This window comes from Salmo trutta, chromosome 25 (genome assembly GCF_901001165.1).
Source record: "Salmo trutta chromosome 25, fSalTru1.1, whole genome shotgun sequence".
Lineage (NCBI taxonomy): Eukaryota > Metazoa > Chordata > Actinopteri > Salmoniformes > Salmonidae > Salmo > Salmo trutta.
This window is the reverse complement of record NC_042981.1, coordinates 35,610,029-35,618,943: the sequence shown is the minus strand read 5'-3', so window position 1 is coordinate 35,618,943 and position 8,915 is coordinate 35,610,029. Positions and strand designations below refer to the sequence as shown.

At 43.2% G+C, this 8,915-nt stretch overlaps 1 pseudogene; it reads right to left on the bottom strand.

Annotated features, from left to right (window-relative positions):
• Positions 1–125: 125 nt before the first annotated feature.
• Positions 126–7,820, bottom strand: LOC115162673 (isoleucine--tRNA ligase, mitochondrial-like; annotated as a pseudogene).
• Positions 7,821–8,915: the final 1,095 nt, after the last annotated feature.

Genomic DNA, 8,915 nt, shown 5'->3' with positions numbered 1-8,915 from the left:
ATGATTAGGAAGCTTACCAAGGTCGTATTCATTAGTGCACACCGTAGTAAAACATTTTGCAGCAGAAACACTTCTTATTTGAAAAGATCAGGTAGTTACTCTCTATTTTGGTCCATTTTCTTCCGTTTAGTGTCTCTAGTAGTGAATATGACCTTGCTGATGAGGGCATCGGCAAGGGCACGTCTCTGGGCAGGGCGCTGTTCAGGGTGGTCCATGATGACACCATCAGCTCCGTTAGCTGGGTGTAAGAGAGACTGGAAGAAAGAGAAAGAGTAGATAGGTACAGTTAGTGGCAGGACTGTCACTTCCATACAACTACAGCTCAGCTGTTTGTGGTATAGTGATTATGAGGACGTCAGAGTGCATTCTGCCCCCTTACCTGACTGAGTTAGAACAGTAGGCCAGGCTCAATCTCTATGGTCAGCTCATACTCGGCTGCGCTGCGTCCTGGGATAGAGGACAGGAAGGAATCCCTGATAGCACATGCTTCCGCCACACAGGACTGCTCTCAATCCAGCCACTCCTGAACAGGGTCTCCCCCTCTGGAGATACAGAGATTTACTTTGAGTCACTAAGACACGCTCACATGTACACACAGGGCCGTACCGTCATGTCCTGGGGTGTGTAGGTAGACCTACTCGACCAGGTGAGACACGATGGGAGAAATGGAACGTGTCACTGCATCTAGAATCGCCTCTAAAACCATCGGACACGACCTTCGACCCAAGGAGGGGGAAGAGTAGTTGTATCAGACTATTCATTAAGGACAGCGTATTAGTAGTAGTGTTCTAGTAACAGTGTAATCGAGAGGGCCAGTCCTTGCCGTTCTGCCACCCTAGGTGAGACCAAACCAAATGCCTCCCCCCGCCAAACTAGAATAGTCCCAGTAAGCAAAATGATGTTGAAAAGCTGTTTTAAAAATACATTTTCCGGATGTTGAAATCAGGCTCATTTTTGGTTTGAATGAAAGATGAAAAGACGTAATTTATAGATGTCTATGTTTGGGCAAAATCAAGGCTGGTCCAGACCTGACAAAATCTGAAACCAAACAGACGTCTATGATTGGTTCAGATTTGGATGTGGAAATCAACGTTGGTCCAGACAGCACCAAAAAAAAGATGTCCAAAAGGCATCTGCCCGTGCTTACTGAGGCCTCACTGTAGCCATCTGTGGTAACCCTGCCATTTGTAAAACAAACAACAACAAAAAAGACGTCGGCTCGTGCTTATTGGGGTGTAGCCTACCATGTCGGCACCCAATGGAATTTTATGTGGTAGGTCCACCGTTTGTAAAACAGGCCGTTGCATTGGCATTCGTCCTGATTCCTGTGACTAATCCATTTGGCTATTTAAGCTCTGAATATCAGCTACCCAACTTTATCAGGAGTTATAGTGAGTCTAGTCTGTTTACACAGCAGGAAATGCAGAAGTATTTTTCACTATGATCAGCTTGTCAAAAAGTGACGGATACAAACTTGAAACCACTGATTATGACAATGGGGTGAAACTCCTGGACAACAGTATGTGATTGTCCATTCCATATTGTCCATTTGACTTTGACCTGTCCTGTTTTTAGGATGTTTTTGTTAACATGACAACGCATTTTTTATTTGATTGGGTGTCATTTAGGTTAGGCTATTTGATTGGAGAAACCTGCGTGATTTAAAAAGTGTCTGTCATTGTCATCCATTTTATCTCCAGCCTGTAGGCTACAGAAAAGGACACACACTCTTTCTGCTACATGATTCATGTGAGATGGTTTCTTTGACAGAACGTTGGTGGAGCGCTGCAGCGATGCGTCTCTCCAACAGCACCCTGGGACAAAGTGAGCACTGCTTATCACAGGGCGGCATCAACCCTCACCTAAAAAACCCTTATGCCACTGGTTGAGAGAAATTGTCATTGTTTTGGGGCAGCATTATGTGAGGTTTTATGTGTTGTTGTTGTTGGAGGTGCGTCTTGATCAGTTTAGCTCAGTTAATTCCGCCCTCGTCAATCTGCCGCCTAATGCAGGGAGAGAAACTTACAGACAGACATATTTTCAGACGAATTGACAGACCGACCGACACACACAGAAGACACCATGAGAGACTCACCTTATCGATGTTGTCTCTGGCTGAGTTGAGCACGGTCGAGCAGATCTGGACCTCAGAGAAGACGTTGGACTTTGCCACCCACCAGAGCAAAACATCCGCCTCATAGGCAGGAGGAACACTGGGGTCCTGAGAGAGAGGGAAAGAGACAGAGAGATCGGGGCCTTACCACTTACTGGAGAAACAGATACACACTCATGGGGTGGATCTCATCCACTAAATTGTAATTATTACGCCACTATGGCCTATTTATTGCCTTACCTCCCTAACCTTACATTTGCACACACTACATAGATTTTTATATTGTGTTTTTGACTGTACGTTTGTTTATCCCATGTGTAACTCTGTGATGTTTGTGTCGCACTGCTTTGCTTTAGTTTGGCCAGGTCGCAGTTGTAAATGAGAACTTGTTCTCAACTGGCCTACCTGATTAAATAAAGGTGAAAAAAATACAAAAAATGTATAATATCCACTGCCTCTCACCTTCCCACCGTGGATGGCTGTATCTGGGTCTACTAAGTTGCATAAAACCTTCTCTCCTTTCTCACTGACCACAAAGTCATGTACCACTAGAGCCCTGAGAGAGAGAAATGACTAATGAATACACATTTGTCATGGAAAGAGCAGTTCCTCATGTTTTGTACAATCATCCTCACCATCAACAATAAATACTTACGTATGGTGTCACAGTTTGTGTTCCACAGGGAGACTAAGCTAGTTGTTGACGTAAGAGGACTAAGCTGCTACATACTATGTAGAGATAAGAGTTTAAGTAATTGCTATTCACAATGATCAATGTGGCAAATAGAGATTGTATTACCAGGCAGTTTGTAAGTCTTCAGTAACTGCGTAGTGCAGTAAGGAGACTTAGCATTACTGGCTGTGTGAGTATAGGTAGGCACTTACCAAATTGGGATTTAGCTAGCCTTAGCTAAGAAGACGCTAGTGTCAGAATACTTGGCAGCAGTAGTACGTAGCTTTGCCAGGGTAGCTAACACTAAGCTTCACCTTCAAAAACAGCAGCCCAGGAGGTTCCACTGTCAAACCAGATGTCCAACACGTTTACTCCACGCTCATAGTCTGTTACCTACTCCTGCTTTACTCTGACAAACACACAACATGTTAACCTTCACACACGGCGCTAAAATCATCTCCAAATTATACAACCGTATTCACTGACTTGTGAGTGAATGTAGCAGTTACAGTGCCTTCAGAAAGTATTCACAACCCTGGACTTCCACCACATTTCTTGTGTTATACAGCCTGAATTTAAAATGGCTTAAATTAAGATTGTGTCACTGGTCTACATACAATGCCCTATAACGTCCAAGTGGAATTATGTTTTTAGAAACGTTTACAAATTAATTAAAAATGAAATGCTGAAATGCCAAGTGAGTCAGTAAGTATTCAACCCTTTTGTTAGGGCAAGCCTAAATAAGTTTGGGAGTAAAAATGTGCTTAACAGGTCACATAATAAGTTGCATGGACTCACTGTGTGCAATAGTGTTTAACATGATTATTAAATCTACCCCAACTCTGTACCCCACACATACAGATAATTGAGCAGTGAATTTCAAGCACAGATTCAACCTCAAAGGGAAGCTTTCCTATGTTTTGCAAAAGGTAGATGGGTAAAAAAAAGCAGACAATGAATACCCTTGAGCATGGTGCAGTTATTAATTTGACACTTTGGATGGTGTATCAATACACCCAGTCACTACAAAGACACAGGCGCCCTTCTAAAATCAGTTGCCAGAGAGCAATGAAACAGCTTAGGGATTAAACTATGAGGCCAATGGTGATTTTAAAGGTCATACACAGTCAAAATCATTTTTCATGAAATTGGGTGATATTTGGATGAAACCAGATCAAAGTATGAAAAATGACTGTGGCTTCTACATTGATAAAGTTTGATCATAAAGTTACTGGTCCACTCTCTCATTTCAAACATTTGGATTTAGGAGGCAGGATTTTTAAGGGGATAGGGTGACATCACCCTAACTCTCATTTTTATACACCATTACATTTACATTTTGGTCATTTAGCAGACGCTCTTATCCAGAGCGACTTACAGTAGTGAATGCATACATTTCATTTCATGCATTTGTTTTTTGTACTGGCCCCCCATGGGAATTGAACCCACAACCCTGGCGTTGCACACACCATGCTGGCGTTGCAAACACCATGCTCTACCAACTGAGCCACAGGGAAGACTGTGGATTTCTGTAATAAATGACACCACTCACACCAATGGTAACAAGATATTCTCTTACCTAATCTAAATAAGTACCCCCTTGTAACCAACAGTGGAAAAGGTGTGTTTGGATGGGCATGGTTTATATAGCTAGATATCTACTCTACTGGTGCCAAAATTTTACTGTAGGGTGTCAGCAAATATAATTAAAAGTTTACACTATTCATCTTTGGCACTTTTGTCTGTGTCTGGTGTTAGCTAGTTATTGGCTAGCTAGGTTTTCAGCCGGCATGGAACAAAAGGGGGTAGGGTCATTCAAAACTCTGATGCAGTTGTCATGTCAACACATCCGTCAGTGCTGTTATGAACTGCATCACAAGAGACATGCCAAATGGGAGATGTATTAAAAAAAAAATGCAATCAATTTTGTTTGCGTTGCTTTGTGCAACAAAAAATAGCAATCAATTTTGTTTGAGTTGCTTTGTTTAACACCAAATTTGCTTGAGATGATATTACTGCAACACTGCTCGCTGCATCCAAGTTTCTTAACATAGGCGTTTCAAAGATATGTCAGTCAAGGCGAGCTCATGAATATAAGCTCCCCTCCCACTCAGCCTGTCTTCTCAAACTTCCTGGTAGTTAGCCATGCGAAAAAAAGTACTTTTTCAAAAATGTTGAGCATTTACATCCCCCACCAAAATATTATGGGTGAAATTTTAGTCATTTAAAAAGGCTATTTTACATGGGAATCAGAATGGCTGTTTGGGAACTTTAAAGACAGTTACAGAGTTTAATGGATGTGATAGGAGGAAACTGAGGATGGCTCAATAACATTGTAGTTACTCCACAATGCTAAACTAAATGACAGAGTGAAAAGAAGGAAAATATTCCAAAATATGCATCCTGATTGCAATAAGGCACAAAAGTAATACTGTAAATAATGTGGCAAAGAAAATAACTCTTTGTCCTGAACACAATGCGTTATGTTTGGGGCAAATTCAACACAACACAGAGTATTTTCATATTTTCAAGAATGGTGGTGGGTATGCATGTAATCAGCAAGGACTAGGCAGTTTTTTAGGACAAAGTAAACAGAGCTAGGTACAGGCAATTCTTGTTCAGTCTGCTTTCCAACAGACACTGGGAGACAAATGAACCTTTTAGCAGGAAAAAAAACTAAAATACCAGGCCAAATAAACACTGGAGTTACTTACCAAGACAACATTGAATGTTCCTGAGTGGCCTAGTTACAGTTTTGACTGAAATTGGCTTGAAAATCTATTGCAAGACTTGAAAATGTCCGTCTAGCAATGATCAACAACTTGACAGAGCTTGACAACTTTTTTCAAGAATAGTGGTCAAATATTGTACAATCCAGGTCTGCAAAGCTCTTAGACTTAAGCAGAAAGACTCTCAGCTGTAATCACTGCCAAAGGTGATTCTAACGTATTAACTCACTGGGTTGAACACTTATATAATCAAGATATATTAGTGTTTTATTTTCCATTCATAAAAAAAAATAGAGAAACTTTCTTCCACTTTGACAGAGTATTTTGTGTAGATCATTGACAGAAAAATTACAATTCAATCCATTTTAATGCCACTTTAACACAACAAAATGTGGAAAAAGTCAAGGGGTGTGAATACCTTTTGAAGGCACTGTATATGTACTGTTCCCTGCTCTACACTGCAGTGACTCACCATGAGCACCTCAGGGGGCAGTAGGGATTCCAGGGGCAGCTCCCACCAGCAGTCACTTCCCTTCTCTGAGAACAACTGGGCCACATGGGGAGAGTGCAGTGGTCAGCGTGGGGTCGTGGTTTGTGTGTGTGCGTGTATGTAATTACTTGTTCATGAGAGGCTCTCCTGTCTCTATGTGGTAGAAAACAGGTATGGGCATACCCCAGCTTCTCTGGTGAGAGATACACCAGGACGGTCTCCTGTCCAGCTGGGCAAACAGACTGCCCCTCGCTGACTCTGGCATTACACGCATCTTTGCCAGCCCGTCCTACACACAGTCAGAAAGAGTATCTTAATCCTAGAGCAAGACACATTCTCAGTTTCTAAGAGTCCAACTAACTGTGTTGGACTTGTTCTAAGTTATGTGAGTTAGAGTCATTGCCTGTTTGAAATAATATTTCTTAAATTTATCCCAGTGAGAACTGAGAATCATTCGCTGTTTATAAGAGTTATTCCCTGTGTGCGACTTCTACCATGGCCTTGTCTTTGAGGCTTGCGGTGTTGATGAACCACTATTTGCTGGGTCTGATGACTACAGGCTGTTTACTCCCCCGGTCGTCTGGATAGCTGTGGACACACTCCTCCTCCTTCACTAGAGCACGGACCGCCTTCAGCATGGAAATCACTGACACACACACACACAGAAAACAAACAAAAGCGTGTACAGAGTGGCAGAAGCTGAACTAGAACTCTCTGTCGCTCACACACATACAGTTTCTTCCTACCCGTGTAGTTTCCCTCCCCCATCACAGACTGATTCTGTAGCTCAGGCCCAGCTAGCTCATTGAACCTACCTTCCTCATCCACCATACACTCCTGGAACAGGAGAAACACACACAGCCGTACATATATCATTGGAAGTTCGTAAAGACTTACGACCTACTGTATTAGCCTGGACGCCAGACTGTTCCAATTTGTAAGTCGCTCTGGATAAGAGCGTCTGCTAAATGACTTAAATGTAAATGTAAATGTTTCGGGAGTTGGCTCATCAGAAACTAACTGGCATCCAAGCTGGTGAACTCACTCAGCTCTGTCAATCCAGCTGCTATATCAGTCAACTAAAAGAATGCACCACTGTTAGTTCAAATTGTGAGGCCACACTGTAGTCCTCCATCCCATGGGCAGGAGCTGTGTGGACCAATCCTGTTCCTTTTCCATGGTCAAAAGATTAGCTGGAAGCAATGGAACCTCCTTCCCGGAAATGGTGGGATGCTGGCAGACTCCGCCCTCAAGTTCTGCACCTAGAGGTAGGGATGGGAAGAAAAAGCGTTAGAATGACAGGTGAAAAGACAGTGTGTGTGTTTGTCTGAGAGTGTGTATAGTTTACCTGTGAAGGTGCCAACACTCTCCAGCTCTGTGCCCAGCAGAATTGCCAGGCTCGAAACACACTCTGTGGCCAAGTCAGTTAAGAACAAATTCTTATTTATATTGATGGCCTACCCCGGACAAACCCTAACCCGGACAACACTGGGCCAATTGTGCGCCGCCCTATGGGACTCCCAATCACGGCCGGTTGTGATACAGCCTGGAATTGAACCAGGGTCTGTAGTGATGACTCTAGCACTGAGATGCAGTGCCTTAGACTGCTGCACCACTTGGGAGCCCCAACATTTACAACAGATAGGAGATATACCTTATCATGTTAGGGATTCTAGTGAATGTGCAGTCTGGAGGTATCTGTGTGGGGGTTGTCTGTTGACAGTGGCAGATAGCCTGGTTGGCTGGGATGGTCCATGGTTGGGTGGTCCACACCAACACAGAAATGTTGCCCAACTCCCCTGCAGCTTCTGCCATCTTAGGGGGCAGGTTGACCAGGGTGAAGGTGGCATAGTTCTGCCTCCGAAAGAGCCTTCCTGGAGAGATTGAAGGTAGAGGAAGAAATAGCGGTATGGAGGGGGAGAATGGAATGAGGGGTGAGAGGGGGGCTAAGAATGAGGGACTGAGAAAGCCACCAAAGGTGTGTAGCAAAGACTTGTGATATCCAGAAGGCACTCAGTGCTGCCTACGGGGAGGAAGGAGACCAGAACACTGGTGTATAGTCCTGGTAGATCAGACCCTAGAAATGACAACACAAGAACAAACAGTCAGATCCTGAGATGAACAGCGGCTGCAGACTGAACGGTGCCTTCGGTGGAGCTGACATTTTGACAGCAGCTGGAGTTGAAAGGGAGTGCGGAGGTGGAGTAGGGCGCCTCTCCGGGCACTCGGTCACCATCTCACTACGGTCAGGCTCACTGCTGAGATGTGGCACAGCAACATGTAGAGGCAAGCACTTTGTAATATTCAGATCTAGCTACCAAAATTAAAAAAGAGACCATTTGGTTGGTTTGTTGTTGTGATATGGTCCTCCAGAAGAGAGTTCTACAGACACTATGAAGGGCCAAATTAATTGAATTGTGTTGTGGTAATTTGTTTATTTTTAGCGCAAGAGGTGGCCATAAGAACTGTTTATGTGTAAAACATTTATTTGCCATTTGAGGCAGAATGTTTTTCATAATAGCCAACATTTTTAACACCATAGGCTACCTATAATAGTATTGTAGAAAATCCCCCCATCATGTTCAGGGAGAACAACCGTGATACATCTTAGGAGGAAGGGAGACCCTAGCCTAATATGTCAAGATCTTCAAACTATAAACCTGTGAATTAATAGGGATATTCATTGACCGTTACAGGCATATAAGGCCTAAAAAAAAGACCATGATTAATAACACAAATTATTTGTATTGCTGAAAGTCACACCCTTACATTTTGTCAAAGAAGAGGTCTTAGTGGTGTGGTTTATGATGAGGTTTCGGATAAAGTGAAGGTTTCCATTGGAGGATAAGTCCGGTGGTTTTGGGGATGCACCTTTTTGACCTGACGTCACACGGTGGGGGTATAAAATAC